This window comes from Triticum urartu, chromosome 2A, assembly GCF_056163025.1.
Source record: "Triticum urartu cultivar PI428250 chromosome 2A, HENAU_Tu73, whole genome shotgun sequence".
Taxonomy (NCBI): Eukaryota; Viridiplantae; Streptophyta; class Magnoliopsida; order Poales; family Poaceae; genus Triticum; species Triticum urartu.
This window is the reverse complement of record NC_141874.1, coordinates 328,707,138-328,724,549: the sequence shown is the minus strand read 5'-3', so window position 1 is coordinate 328,724,549 and position 17,412 is coordinate 328,707,138.

Below are 17,412 nucleotides of genomic sequence, written 5' to 3'. Positions count from 1 at the left end.
CATATTGAGAGTGAGTGTGACCTCACCACTAGCCCGATATATGATGTGTTGCCACAATTCCCATGTGAGGAGAGCCACAACCCCCACCACTTGAGTGAGATGAGTGACCCCACCATATGTGACATTGAGTGCACCTTCCTTGAGGGAGTGAGTGAACCACCACATAGAGATAATTAGATAGTTGATAGGTCATGTGAGGCCACTTTCAACACTAACAACTTGACCTCTACCTCTATTGTGTCTTCCATTTGGTGCTAGGTCCCATATATGATAACGCGCCGATTCGCGACGACTACGTCCTACCTTTGGACAAGACGATGGCCATGGTGGAATATGATGCACCCCCACATGGTTCCATCAAGATGAAGATGACCATTATTTGGTCTTTGCCACCTCACCTACTGTAACACCCACGATGCGGCTATATCTCCCACGTGTCGGAGCACGACTTAGAGGCATAACCGCATTGTAGGCATGTCGCAAGAGGGGTAATCTTTACACATCCCATGTACTGAATAAGAAAGAGATACAGATTGGCTTACAATCGCCACTTCACACAATACATAAATATAGCATTACATCATCCAGAATACAATCAAGGTCCGACTACAGAACCAAAATAAAGACAACCCCAAATGCATAAGATCCCCGATCGCCCCAACTCATTGATGTTGGGAAGTGGGTACTTGTTCTTTATGGTCTTCATGTTCAATGGATGGTAGTCAACGCAGAGTCGGTCTGTGCCATCTTTCTTCTTGACAAAAAGAACACCACAACCCCAAGGAGAAGAACTCGGTCGGATCAGACCCATACACTCTTGTATATCGAGTTGTTTCTTCAGCTCCTTCAACTCTTCAGGTCCAAGCTTGTAAGGACGTTTGCAAACAGGTTCCGTGCCAGGCTCAAGATCAATGACGAATTCAACTGGCCGGTGAGGAGGCATTCCTGGAAGCTATTATGGAAAGACGTCTTGATATTCACAAACGAATGGAATTTGAGAGATGGCATTCAGCTCGCCCTTCTCATTGAGAGAAAACAACCGAATGGTATCGTCACGAGTGGCATAGATGATCACATCCTCAGACGAGTGTGTCAATTGAATCTGCCTGGCAGCACACTCAAGCTGAGCCTTGTGCTTAGAAAGCTAGTCCATTCCGAGAATAAGATCAATATCTGAGTCACCAAGAACAATAGGAGAAGACAGAAACTTATAGTCGCCCATCTTGATAGACACATCCGGAACGAATACTCGAGAAGTCACTTGTCGGGCCAGAGAAATAGTAGACAGAGGTCTCGGCAATACTTGAGTAACCAAATCATGCATAGCCACAAAAGGTCTTGAAATGAAAGAATGCGATGCACCAGTATCAAAAAGGACTTTTGCAGGAATATCGTTAACAGGAAGGTTACCCATGATCACTTCTGAAGAGTCCTCTGCCTGAGCTGCGTTCATCATGTTGACCTTTGAAAACTTGGGATTATGCTTGACCACTGCATTGCTGGCAGATCTCACAGGAGGAGGAGGCGGAAGGCGCCTCTGGCTGAAGCATTTGTTTGCATAGTGACCCTTCTGCTGACACTTGTTGCATGTAACCTCTGAGAGCGGACGGTGATATGGAGCACTTGACCTTGGAGCATGAGACTGTGGTTTGTTCTGATAGCCTGGGTTGGGTGGGTGGGAAGATCCATTGCCACCTTTACTCTTCTGCTGGTAAGGCTGACAGAACGGAGGAGGAGGAGGCAACCAGTACTTTTGCTGCTTAGCTGCCATTTGAGTTGAAGAAGAAGGAGTTGCATCCCTGACTCTCTTCTTAGAAGCATCGCACTTGAGCTGAGCAGCCTCTTGCTTTAGTGCCATGTTGTAGAACTCATCATACTGTTTCGGCTCAAAAAGCACGAGAGCTAGTTGCAGATCTTCTCTGAGGCCACCTCTGAATTGATAAATCATGCTCTTCTCATCAGGGATGTCTTGTTTGATGAAGCGAGCGAGCCTTTGAAACATGATGTTGTATTGGTAAACAGACATACTGCCTTGCTTCAGATTGCGGAACTCCTCGCGCTTACTCTCAACAACACTTTGAGGAATGTGGTGAGTTTTGAAGTCTCGGCGGAAATCATCCCAGGTAATCACACGACCTCCTCCAGAATCTTTGTATTGTTGATACCACTCAGCAGCTTTGTCTTTGAGTTGGAACGAAGCAAACTTGACAAAGTCCTCAGGCCTGACGTTGCTACACTCAAAATGTTTGCAGATATCCACGAGCCAATCGTCAGCGTCTGTGGCCTCGATACAGTTACTGAAAGACTTCGGCTGGTTTGCGAGGAACTGGTTGAGCATAGCAAACTGAGTTTGATTGTTGCCATGGCCTTGATTTCCTTGGTTACGCTCTTGCAAGAGTTGCATAAGCATCTGCGTGTTGGCGTTGGTGGTGGCCATCACAGCTTGCCATGCCTCCGAAGGTGGAGGTGGTGGCGCTGGTTCCAGATTCTGACGCGTTGGAGGAGCCATCCTGAAGAGGGTGACATCCGTTAGCATCTTGAAAGACATATATTCAAGCTGAATCAAATGGATCGAAATTGCAACATATAGCCTTAACATTCTAACAAGAGTGAAGGAATGAATTCCAAATTAAATGATCACACTTCCATAAATTGAGAAGACACTTAGATGGAGATAGATGAGTAAAACAACAAGGTATGGACAAGAACAAATAATCGGTAAGGATTACCCAATCACAAACCAAATATCTGCGGGAAGAAATACTAGAGCTACATGAATTCCCACCTATGAAACTCCCGAAACTTTCTGGTTATGCAATCAGGTGTTGGGGATACAAGGGAAGCATAATATCTCACCCAAAGCTAGCAAATCCTACATCTAGCTGTATCCATCCTTCAACACATAACCAAGAAACCTTCGAAAATCATTTACCTCAACTTTGAAAAGCATCCGTTATACGAGTTATGGCAATACTCCCGAACTCCCGCCCCAGTACTGGGTGGCGTTGAGGTTATCTCACCAACAACTGCATAAAGGAGATTTTCGATGTCGGCGAACTCAGGTATTCCAGAACTGTAACGATAAAATTGTGATGACAACACCTCGGAGCTCAACTCCCCGGGACACTGCCACAACCCTTAAATGTCAGGAGGCACCAAGAACAATGTTCTCATCACAAAACCATCGAAACGATTCCAAGATACCCGCGTGATCCTAAAAAAAATTCGTGAAATTTGAGAAGAGAAGAGTCAAAACTCTACGTCAGGAAGCCTCACCAGAGCGACGAAGGGACTGAGGAGTAAAAAGAATCATACTCTGATATATATAATCCTATAAGACTCAAAACATTTTTCTAGACTCAAGAACGCCAGTGATTCGATCAAGTAGGGGGCTCCTAAGCCGGGGAAGGCTCTGATTACCAACTTGTAACACCCATGATGCGGCTAAATCTCCCACGTATCGGAGCACGACTTAAAGGCATAACCACATTGTAGGCATGGCGCAAGTGGGGTAATCTTTACACATCCCATGTACTGAATAAGAAAGAGATACAGAGTTGGCTTACAATCGCCACTTCACACAATACATAAATATAGCATTACATCATCCAGAATACAATCAAGGTCTGACTACGGAACCAAAATAAAGACAACCCCAAATGCATAAGATCCTCGATTGCCCCAACTGGGATCCACTACTGATCGTCTGTAAAGGAAACATAGTAACGTCCTGAATCCTCGTCGAACTCCCACTTGAGTTTGGTCGCATCCCCTGGAATGGCATCATCGACACCTGCATCTAGTTTTGGAAGTAATCTATGAGTCACGGGGACTCAGCAATCTCACACCCTCGCGATCAAGACTATTTAAGCTCCTGGGTAGGAAAAGGTAGTGAGGTGGAGCTGCAGCAAGCACTAGCATATATGGTGGCTAACTTACGCAAATGAGAGCGAGAAGAGAAGCAAAGAACGGTCGAGAAGCTACAAAGATCAAGAAGTGATCCTAGAACTACTTACGTTCAAGCATAACACGAGACCGTGTTCTCTTCCCGGACTCCGCCGAAAAGAGACCATCAAGGCTGCACACGTTGTTGATTCATTTTAATTAAGTTAAGTGTCAGGTTTTCTACAACCGAATATTAACAAATTCCCATCTGCCCATAACCGCGGGCACGGCTTTCGAAAGTTCAAATCCCTGCAGGGGTGTCCCAACTTAGCCCATCACAAGCTCTCACGGTCAATGAAGGATATTCCTTCTCCCAGGAATACCCGATCACTCGGAATCCCGGTTACAAGACATCTCGACAATGGTAAAACAGACCAGCAAAGCCACCCGAATGTGCCGACAAATCCCGATAGGAGCTGCAGATATCTCGTTCTCAGGGCACACCGGATAAGCAATCCGTACAACTAAAACCAACCCTCAAGTTTCCCCGAGGTGGCGCTGCAAGGGGCTCTAGTTTGGACCAACACTCAGAGGAGCACTAGCCCGGGGGTTTAAAATAAAGATGACCCTTGAGTCTGCGGAACCCAAGGGAAAAAGGCTTAGGTAGCAAATGGTAAAACCAAGGTTGGGCCTTGCTGGAGGAGTTTTATTCAAGGCGAACTGTCAAGGGGTTCCCATTATAACCCAACCGCGTAAGGAATGCAAAATCAAGGAACATAACACCGATATGACAGAAACTAGGGCGGCAAGAGTGGAACAAAACACCAGGCATAAGGCCGAGCCTTCCACCCTTTACCAAGTATATAGATGCATTAAAGTAAACAAGATATAATAATGATATCCCAACAATAATCACGTTCCAACAAGGAACAAACTCCAATCTTCATCTGCAACTAGCAACGCTATAAGAGGGGCTGAGCAAAGCGGTAACATAGCCAAACAACGGTTTGCTTGGACAAGGTGGGTTAGAGGTTTGACATGGAAAAATGGGTGGCATGATATAGCAAGTGGTGGGTATCGCGGCATAGGAATAGCAATAGAGCGAGCAACTAGCAAGTAAAGATAGAAGTGATTTCGAGGGTATGGTCATCTTGCCTGCAAAGTTCTCCGAGTTGACGTAAGCTTGATCCTCGTAAGCGTACTCAACGGGTTCCTCGATCACGAACTCATCTCCCGGCTCTACCCAAGGCAAGAACACAAGCAAATGACACCACAATCAACCACGGTGCAATGCGCAAGCAACATGATGCAAAACATGGCATGATATGCGGGATGTAATATGCAACGCATATGCTTGCTCCGGAAGGAAAATATTGAACCAGGCCTCAACTTGGCAAAACAAGTGCGCCGCTGGAAAGATGAGTTGATTTCGGTCGAAATCGATATAAAGATCACCGGAATCGGATGCACGGTTTGCAAATGGCAAGCAAAACAATAATGGCACGATTCTGCGATTAACAGCACGATGCCATCTAAAATGCAATAAGAAACTAAGCTACTGCACTCTAACATAGCAACAAGGCACATGGCAGAGATCTACTCAAGATGCTTGACAAAAGATGAAAACTGAGCTACGGCTAAATCACAAAAGAGCAGGTTGAAACAAGCATGGCAAAAGTGCAAAAGATAACAGCTTCACAGACTTAGTGAAAATACTAACATGTCAGGAATTAACATCAGGAAGCAATGTTTAGAGCAAGATAGAAACATGCTAAAGGAAAAGGACATAGCAAAGCAAGGCATGACATGAATCTACTCAAAGCATATAACAAAAGTCCCTTACTGACCATAAGCCAAAAATGATCAGAAAATATGATGGCACCCATGTAAACATAGCAAGTTTCGTTAACAGATTCAGACTTGGCAGAAAACTGGACATGGCAAAAATAGAGTTACGTAGGCATGTTTGTGAGCTCGATTCAACACAAGGCATTTCATGACAAACTAAGAATACACCCAGCAAGAAGACATGTTCAAGAAGCTAACCATGGCAAGAACGATCTCATAGCATGCATGGATCAACTACAACAACCTTGGCAAAATTGATTAACATGTAAACAATCTGCCAGGAACATTTTATAGCAAAAGTAGAGCAAGATTGAGTCATGCTAGGGGACTCCATAAATGCAAACAGGGATATGGATGGATAGAGCACAACCATATGTCCAAATCATCCTTACTGAACATACTCAAAAGAGGCATGTATCTCACTATAGCAACATGAATACATGGCATAGAAATATCAGCAAAGCAAAGACTTAGTGAAATTCTAAGTCCCTGAAATCAACAACATTACGAGAGCTACTTTGCATGCATGTGCTAGTCACCACATTGATCACAAAAATACATGGCATACACCCTTGTAAAGATGTCATGGTATAGCCCAAAACACTTGTAGAGATCATGCTCATATGAGGCACACAACAATCATAGCAAAAATGACAAATGCTCATAATCTGTTAAGAAACAGAAACTAACATTTTATAGCACTCTTGCAATAGTCATTAGGGCGTCAAGATGGACTCAAACAAGCATGGTGCAATGGAACAAAATGAAGAGCACATTCTAGCGAACATTTTGATATATGGCACACTCAAAACGGAGCTACCGATTCGGAGTTATGATGCGATGAACAGGGCTAGAAAATATTAGGAACATAGGGAAAAACGGGTCAACCTAGGGTTTCTCAGATCCAGATCCGGGCGCGCGTGGAATCCGAGGATGGCCGGACTCTCGCCGGAGATCGGGGAGACGGCGGTGGCCGGAGTGAGCTCGGGGCTCGCCGGAGAGGAGGCGCAGCGCGGGTGCTCGGGGTGGACGGGCGCGGCCTCCGGTGCGGTGGCACGGAGCTCGATGGCCGGAGTCGGGCGTGGTCGGCGGCGAGCTCCCAGGCGGCGGCGCGGCCGGACTGGCCTGCGGCGAGGAGGAGGCGGCGCAGCCGAGGCGGGGCAACAGAGGCGCGGGCGGAGCCGGGCAGGCGGCGGGGCGGAGCGGGCCGCGGGGGCCGGAGACGGGCCTGGCGGGCTTCGGCGGGGAAGTGGGCGCGCCGCCACTTGGCGCTCCCTGATTGGTCGGCCGGCGGCGGGCGGATGCGTCCGGCAGACGCGAACGTGTCCGGCGGCGCGGGAGGAGTTGGATCTAGGGTTTTGCCCGAAAATTTCATAGGGGTGCACATATTTGTAGGTAGAGGGAGCTCGGAGAGTCCAAATGAGGTGCGGTTTTCGGCCACGCGATCATGATCGAACGGCCGAGAGGATGTAGGGGGTTTGGATGGGTTTTTGGGACACTTTGGAGGGGTGTTGGGCTGGAACACACACGAGGCCTTTACGGTTCCCCGGTTAACAGTTGGAGTACCAAACGGACTCCAAATGGCATGAAACTTGACAGGCGGTCTGCCAGTGGCATACCAAGGCCGCTTGGAAAATCTCGGTCCATTCCAAGAAGGTTTAACACCCGCACACGGAAAGAGGTAAAAGGGGGCTCCGGAGGACATAGGAGTGCCGGATCGCAAAACGGACAACGAGGAAAAAGCTCGGATGCATGAGACGAACACGTATGCAAATGTGATGGACATGATGACATGATATGAGATGCATGACATGGACAAAATGCAAACGAAGACAAAACCCAACCATGAGGGAATATCATAACTTAGAGCCAAAAATGGCAAGAGTTGGAATACAAATATGGCAAGTTACATACGGGGCGTTACACCTACACCACATGAGTGGAATGACAAAGGTATCATAGGTGAAGGTGATGCTCTTGTCCCACTAGTGGACTATCATGACATTGATTGCTTGCATGATGTTGATCAACCTATTTCCATGCTTCATGCTAGTATGATTTCCCCATGCGATGATTTACCCATTTATGATGAGTTTGATGATTTCCATGTGGAGTCTATTAGTTGTGATGCCATGTTACATAGGATTTCTTGTGACAATTCTCTAGGTCACATCATGTTTGAAAATCCGCTTGACTTGTCATATGCTATGCATGAGATCAACAATATGTCATATTTGCAATCTCTTCATAGTGACTATGCATATGCCATTACGATTAACCCAATTTGCACTTATGGCATAGATGACAAGCCCATGGTTATTGGCATTTGTTTTTCTTGTGATGATATTGATATGCTCCCTTTGCATCATTTATCTCATATGCCATGCCATGACCACCTAGCTTAGGATATGCATTGTTTTGGGTGTTGTCCATTTTCTCCATATGATGTTTCCAATATTGCTCATGAGGAGACCCCCATAGTTTCCTCATACATTTTAGGAGATTTTGATCCATCCAATCCATTGCATGATCCTCATACTTATGTGCACAATATGCTCCCCATGCACGACCATGATATTGATGTGCCATATATTTATATGCTCAGTTTGCATCCCCATCGTGTTATACAAAATACCTATTCTTTCATGATGGATGATATGTTCTTATACCATGCATCAAATTTCTTTGAGCGATTCTTATCTTGTACTAACTCACACGTGCACATACACATCATGATGGATGATGTGTACATTTACCACACACACAATTTCTTTCGTTTGTGTCTCTTTTGTGTAGGTACCCACGACTTCTTGTCAACCTCACAATCCCATGAGTTGACAAAATGAGCTCTAGAGAGAAATGATGACTTGGGATCTCATGGATTGTCTTTCCCACCGCTCTCTTCGCGCAAATACTTCACGCATTCATTCTACTTGGCCCTCAATTGGCTATGGGTTATTGTCCATTATATATCGTTTGCCCATCTTTCCATGTTGACTTTGCATAATATGCTCATTCCTATACCTTTGCCATGCATTTGTGACCCATGCTTTGCATTGCACATGATGATTGATTCCACTACTTGTATGGGTATTTGCAAGCGTGGTGGAGATATTGCTTGCCATTGCCATGTTTGCTTTGTACCCCATGCCTACGATGATACTTTCATCTTGCTTTGTGTTCGTGCTTGCGATATGTCATGTGCATTGTCTATGCCTATTATTTGCTCTCATGACATGATTGCCATGATTTACTCTAGTATGTTGCATCTTCGCACTACTAGCTTGCACGACTTCATTACTATGATTGCTTGCCTTGTTGCATCACCGATGATTCATACTTGCTCATTTCATGCGGTTGATGACAACCATTACCATGCTTTGCACATGATTGTTATTGCTTCTTGTCATATATCTCCATGTGTTGCCTCTCTCATGCTAGATGATTTGCCATGTATTGAGTGCAATTATGCCTTTAGTCTTGATAATGAGTTTGCCCCCATAGCATTCTCGCATATATTTGGAGATTTTGACATATTTCTTGTGAAGCATGCTTGTCTTACCTCTTTGCACCATATACCTAGTGCCATGAATATTGCCATTGTTGCATCATATTATTCATGCAATTGTGCTTCTAATGGTTATGTGCAAAAGAAGAGAACCATCATGATGGATGATGTGTTTATCTACCATGCGCATACATTCTTTGCCTTGTTTTGTGCATGTGTAGGACACTTGGACCTCGTGTCAACTTCCACGTCATGTGAGTTGACCATTCGAGCTCTTGAGAGCGAACCACCTCCTACCACGATGATTCTACATCGCAGTTGCTTGTAGTTCGTCATTGTGAAGGACGCACAAGGACATGCGTTCAAGGTGATATCCTTCTCTTTCGAGAACCTCCAAACCATGAGCATGGATATTGCGGATCATACTACTTGTGTTGCTTGCACCAGGAGACTTATTATTCATCTTGGACAACTTGATTGCACACTTGTTAGAGATCTTGCTTTGACTTGTCATTTTGACCATTCCATGCATCATGATATATATGCCTTGTGTGTTGCATCCAATTCTTGGATTACTTGCTCCTCCCATATATTTGGTTGCAATAATGTCATCACTTCACATATGCCATGTCCCATTGATTGCTACATTCTTGCCTTGATTGCCTCACACATGATGAACAATTGCTCTTTCTATTGTGTTGAGTGCCACACTATCTTCACTACACCATATGCACGTTATGCTTGGATTGTCTTGCACTTGACCCATGTGTTTAGAGACTTCATTTCTTTTGGTGTTGTGAATGATTCCTATGCCTACCATAGACCTTTCATTGAGAAATTTGTGAATGCTTGATATGAACTTGAGGTAGATGCTTCTTCTCTTGTCACACATATTTGCATCACTACCTCACATTCACATGCTTGTCCATAATTTCTTTACTTGTGCTAGATTGATATGCTTACATGCCATGTCACTATCCTTTGTCACACCATATGCTTTGCATGATGACGACACTTGTTTGGTGAATCACCTCTTGAATGCTTGGTTTTGCACTAATGCTAACCACGTTTATTTTTCCAAGTGTTTGTTGTCCTTGCTCATTTTGAAGGAATCACTAGACGGTGCGACATTGGAGAGTGCCCACTTCAAGCTTGAAGATGATGAAACCTTGGTGAACGTCCACTTCTACACAGTGAAGCCATCTATTTCCCATGGTGATTTGGTTTTCGATCCGAGGTCGGATCTTTCCCAAGGGAGGGCAGATGATGCGGAGCATCCTATGGACATCACCATGTCAAGAGTCCGTTCGGCGAGTGACACGTGCGACATCTACTTCACATACACAAAGGTGAATCATCTCCTTTACACGTGCTCACTCGACCCCTTCGAGGATGGTATACTACTTGACACTTCTCCCGTGTGCATGCATAGGTATTGTCGAAGCTTCACAGATGACGAGGAGGAGTGCAAGCACCAAGGAACAACTACACCATCCGCGAGGGAAGCTTGGAAGCGACGACGGAAGAAGACAGAGCTACTGACGCTACAGCGGCCGGACATCTGGGCCCCAAGCCAGACATCCGGCGCCTGTGCAGCCACCCAGGAGCTGCACCAACAGAAGGCCAAGAGCTTCAGCGGCCGGACATCCGGCGACCAACCCCGGAAATACGGTGATGCCTATCCAGAGAAGAACAGATTCGGCCACCGCCAGGCCGGACATCCGGCGTCTCGCGAACAACCGGACATCCGACCCCAAGCCCGGACATTCGGCGCCTGCCTGCGTGTAGAGTCGGGCCAAAGGCCCTTGTATCCCTCTTTCCCACTTACCCCTTCGTGGCTTAGACTATATATACTACTCCCCCTCCTCCTAGTTAGGGTTAGCATTGGTTTAGGTCATATTTAGAGATAGAGCATTGCTCATCCACATCAGATCTACTCCACGAGAGAGACCGTGACCTCTACGAAGAAGATCCCTTTGGATTCAAGACCTCCTTGCGGAGAAGAACTTTAAGACCTCCTCATGGAGAAGACCGGTTACCTCTTGCATCGTCCGTTGTTGGCTTTGGATCGTGTATCTCTTTGTGTTTCGAGGATCTAGCACATGTGTGATTGTTCTTGTTGGTTTGAGTGATTCTATCGTGTTTCCCCTTGTGTTCTTCGTGTTCTTCGCGGGATCCGCTCCTTTCGTGAAAGATTGGCCCCTAGGGTTCCTACCCTACATCACATACCCTCAGCCCCGAGGGTGGACTACTCCCTCCTCGTCATGGAGAGCGCCGGGATGATGAAGATGGCCACCGGAGAGGGATTCCCCCCTCCGGCAGGGTGCCGGAACGGGTCTAGATTGGTTTTCGGTGGCTACGGAGGCTTCTGGCGGCGGAACTCCCGATCTAGGTTATTTTCTTTTCTGTAAAACTCGGAGGACTGAGCTCCGTTTGGTATTCCTTTTCTGTAAAACTCAAAAACAAGGAAAAAACAGAAACTGGCACTGGGCTCTAGGTTAATAGGTTAGTCCCAAAAATCATATAAAATAGCATATAAATGCATATAAAACATCCAAGGTTGATAATATAATAGCATGGAACAATCAAAAACTATAGATACGTTGGAGACGTATCAAGCATCCCCAAGCTTAATTCCTGCTTGTCCTCGAGTAGGTAAATGATAAAAACAGAATTTTTGATGTGGAATGCTTTCTAGCATGTTCTTCGATGTATTCTTGTCTACTGTGGCATGAATGTTCAGATCCGAAAGATTCAAGATAAAAGTTTATTGTTGACATAAAAATACTAATAATCCAAGTATGCTAATCAAGCAATTATGTCTTATCAAAATAACATAGCCAAAGAAAACTTATCCCTACAAAATCATATAGTTTGGCCATGCTTCATTTTTGTCACACAAAATGCTCCCATCATGCACAACCCCGATGACAAGCCAAGCAATTGTTTCATACTTAGCCTTTTCAAACTCTTTCAAATTTTACGCAATATATGAGCGCGAGCCATGGACATAGCACTATGGGTGGAATAGAATATGATGATGGAGGTTGTGTGAGAAGACAAAAGGGAGAAAGTCTCACATTGACACGGCTAATCAATGGGCTATGGAGATGCCCACCGATTTATGTCAATGCAAGGAGTAGGGATTGCCATGCAACGGATGCACTAGAGCTATAAACATATGGAAGCTCATCAAAGAAACTAAGTGGGTGTGCATCCAACTTGCTTGCTCACAAAGACCTAGGGAATTTGAGGAAGCCCATCATTGGAATATACAAGCCAAGTTCTATAATGTAAAATTCCCACTAGTATATGAATGTGACAAAATAAGAGATTTTCTATCATGAAGATCATGGTGCTACTTTGAATCACAAGTGTGGAAAAAGGATAGTAACATTGTCCCTTCTCTCTTTTTCTCTCTTCTCTTTTTTGTTTGGGCCTTTTTTATGGCCTCTTTTTTTTCGTCCGGAGTCTCATCCCGACTTGTGGAGGAACCGTAGTCTCCATCATCCTTTCCTCACATGGGACAATGCTCTAATGATGATCATCACACTTTTATTTACTTACAATTCAAGAATTACAACTCGATACTTAGAACAAAATATGACTCTATGTGAATGCCTCCGGCGGTGTACCGGGATTGCGATGAATGAAGAGTGACATGTATGAAAAATTAAGCATGGTGGCTTTGCCACAAATACGATGTCGACTACATGATCATGCACAACAATATGACAATGATGATGCGTGCCATAATAAATGGAACGGTGGAAAGTTGCATGGCAATATATCTCGGAATGGCTATGGAAATGCCATAATAGGTAGGTATGGTGGCTGTTTTGATGAAGATATAAGGAGGCTTATGTGTGATAGAGCGTATCATATCACGGGGTTTGGATGTACCGGCGAAGTTTGCACCAACTCTCAAGGTGAGAATGGGCAATGCATGGTACCGAAGAGGCTAGCAATGATGGAGGGGTGAGAGTGCGTATAATCCATGGACTCAACATTAGTCACAAAGAACACACATACTTATTGCAAAAATCTACAAGTCATCAAAACCAAGCACTACGCGCATGCTCCTAGGGGGATATATTGGTAGGAAAAGACCATCGCTCATCCCCGACCGCCACTCATAAGGAAAGCAATCAAAGAACACCCCATGCTTCAAATTTTTCACACAAAGTTTACCATACGTGCATGCTACGAGACTTGCCAACTCCAACACAAGTATTCATCAATTTCACAATCACTCAACTAGCACACCTCTAATATTAACACCTTTATATCTCAAAAACAACTATCAAGCATCCAACTTCTCTTAGCATTTAAAATTTATAACCAAAGTAAATTACCATGCTGTTCTAAAGGACTCTCAAAATGATATAAGTGAAGCATGAGAGATCAATTATTTCTATAAAATAGAACCACCACCGTGCTCTAAAAGATATAAGCGAAGCACTAGTGCAAATGATAAACTACTCGGAAAGATATAAGTGAAGATCAATGAGTAGACGAATAATTATGCAACTATGTGAAGACTCTCTAATATTTAAGAATTCCAGATCTTGGGATTTTATTGAAACAGCAAGCAAAATAAAATAAAATAAAATGACGCTCCAAGCAAAACACATATCATGTGGTGAATAAAAATATAGCTCCAAGTAAAGTTACCGATGAACGAAGACGAAAGAGGGGATAACTTCCAGGGCATCCCCAAGCTTAGGCTCTTGGTTTTCCTTGAATACTACCTTGGGGTGCCTTGGGCATCCCCAAGATTAGGCTCTTGCCACTCCTTATTCCATAGTCCATCGAATCTTTACCCAAAACTTGAAAACTTCACAACACAAAACTTAACAGAAAACTCGTAAGCTCCGTTAGTATAAGAAAACAAACCACCACTTCAAGGTACTGTAATGAACTCATTCTTTATTTATATTGGTGTTAAACCTACTGTATTGCAACTTTTCTATGGTTCATAAACTCTATTACTAGCCATAGACTCATCAAAATAAGCAAACAACACACGAAAAACAAAATCTGTCAAAAACAGAACAGTCTGTAGTAATCTGTAGGTTCCGAATACTTATGGAACTCCAAAAGTTATAAAATAAATTGCTGGACGTGAGGAATTTATCTATTAATAATCTTCAAAAAAAATTAACTAAATATCACTCTCCAGTAAAAAATGGCAGAAAATCTCGTGAGCGCTAAAGTTTCTGTTTTTTACAGCAAGATCGCAAAGACTTTCCCCAAGTCTTCCCAAAGGTTCTACTTGGCACAAACACTAATTAAAACATAAAACCAAATCTAAACAGATTCTAGATGAATTATTTATTACTAAACAGGAGCAAAAAGCAAGGAACAAAAATAAAATTGGGTTCCCTCCCAACAAGCGCTATCGTTTAACGCCCCTAGCCAGGCATGATGATTTCAATGATGCTCACATAAAAGATAAGAACTGTAACATAAAGAGAGCATCATGAAGAATATGACTAGCACATTTAATTCTAACCCACTTCCTATGCACATGGATTTTGTGAGCAAACAACTTGTGGGAACCATAATCAACTAGCATAGGAGGGCAAAACAAGCATAACTTCAAAACTTTAAGCACATAGAGAGGAAACTTGATATTATTGCAATTCCTACAAGCATATGTTCCTCCCTCATAGTAATTTTCAGTAGCATCATGAATGAATTCAACAATATAATCAGCACCCAAATCATTCTTTTCATGATCTACAAGCATAGAAATTTAATTACTCTCCACATAAGCAAAATTCTTCTCATTCAAAATAGTGGGAGTATCATAAGAGACTCGAATACTATGAAAAAGGGTAATCATAATCATGACAAGTTTTATAAATATAATCATCACTACTTTTTATAGCATAAGTGTCATCAAAATAATCATCCTAGGTAGCAACTTTGTTCTCATCATAACCAATTGAAACCTCTTCCAAGATAGTGGAATCATTACTAAATAAAGTCATGACCTCTCCAAATCCACTTTCATAATTATCACAATAAGATTCAACATCCTCCAAAATAGTGGGATCATTACTTCCTAAAGTTGACACTCTTCCAAACCCACTTTCATCAATATAATCATCATAAGTAGGAGGCATGCTACCATCATAATAAATTTGCATATCAAAACTTGGGAGATTAAAAATATCATCTTCATAAAACATATCATCCCCAAGCTTAGGACAAACATTAATTGCAGCAAATAAATTCTCAAACATGTCATTTTCATCAAACATAGCATCCCCAAGCTTGGGCTTTTTCATATCATAAGCATAATCATTCTCATCATTAATAGTATAGATAGCACCAATAGTATAACAATTATCATCATCACAATGAGTAATAGGAGCAACATAATTTGGGAGGGATACATTTTTACCTTTGCTTCTCCGTCTTTTATTTTTCTTCTTCACATCATGTGTGGGTTTAATCCTCTTTTCGGAGCTCCGTTTTGATGAGATTGGTTGAATAGGAGGCTCCTCCTCGTTACCTGATTCATCATAAGAAATAATAGGAGAATATTGGGAAGTCTCTTCCCTTTCATTAGTATTCTCTTCATCTTCTATTTGTTTTCTTGTCTTTATGTAATTGGCAATATAAGGATTTTCAATGCAATTCACCGCACAATACATAAAAAATTATTCTAGATCAAAATCAAGAAATCTATCAAGATTAAATTTTGGAATACCCTCAGTTATACGTTTCATTTCTTCGTACCCCAAAAGAAGACTAAGATCTTTATGATGCTCAAGGGTAATCGAGTTATCACAATTTTTGGACACGATTTGATCATGAAACAAATATCATTGGAGCTTTAAATGACCATGTTCATTGCAAAGTTCACAAGGATGGTGATAAATATTGAATCTTTCAGCACAATCATCTAGCCTTTCTTGCAACCATTTAGTTTCCAAATACTTATGCCTCTTGCAAAATCTATCTTCCCTATTTGGTGTGTGCTTGCAAGCTCTATGTATTCCACAAAAGTTGACATGCTTATAAGAGACATTTTCATCATGACTAGTGCAATCATCATTAGTACTATGGATATTCAAAGAGTTCATACTAATAACATTGCAATCATGCTCATCATTCAAAGATTTAGTGCCAAACATTATAATGCATTCTTCTTCTAACACTTTGGCACAATTATCAGAATCCTTATTTTCATGAAAGATATTAAAAAGATGAAGCATATGAGGTACCCTCAATTCCATTTTTTGTAGTTTTCTTTTATAAACTAAACTAGTGATAAAACAAGAAACAAAAAGATTCGATTGCAAGATCTAAAGATATACCTTCAAGCGCTAACCTCCCCAGCAACGGCGGCAGAAAAGAGATTGATGTCTACTACACAACCTTCTTCTTGTAGACGTTGTTGGGCCTCCAAGTGCAGAGGTTTGTAGAACAGTAGCAAATTTCCCTCTAGTGGATGACCTAAGGTTTATCAATCCGTGGGAGGCATAGGATGAAGATGGTCTCTCTCAAGCAACCCTGCAACCAAATAACAAAGTCTCTTGTGTCCCCAACACACCCAATACAATGGTAAATTGTATAGGTGCACTATTTCGGCGAAGAGATGGTGATACAAGTGCAATATGGATGGTAGATATAGGTTTTTGTAATCTGAAAATATAAAAACAGCATGGTAACTAATGATAAAAATGAGCACAAACGGTATTGCAATGCTAGGAAACAAGGCCTAAGGTTCATACTTTCACTAGTGCAAGTCCTCTCAACAATAATAACATAATTGGATCATATAACTATCCCTCAACATGCAACAAAGAGTCACTCCAAAGTCACTAATAGCGGAGAACAAACGATGAGATTATTGTAGGGTACGAAACCACCTCAAAGTTATTCTTTCTGATCAATGTATTCAAGAGTTCGTACTAGAATAACACCTTAAGACACAGATCAACCAAAACCCTAATGTCACCTAGATACTCCAGTGTCACCTTAAGTATCCATGGGTATGATTATACGATATGCATCACACAATCTCAGATTCATGTATTCAACCAACACAAATAACTTCAAAGAGTGCCCCAAAGTTTCTACCGGAGAGTCAAGACGAAAACGTGTGACAACCCCTATGCATAAGTTCACGAGGTCACATAACTCGCAAGTTGATC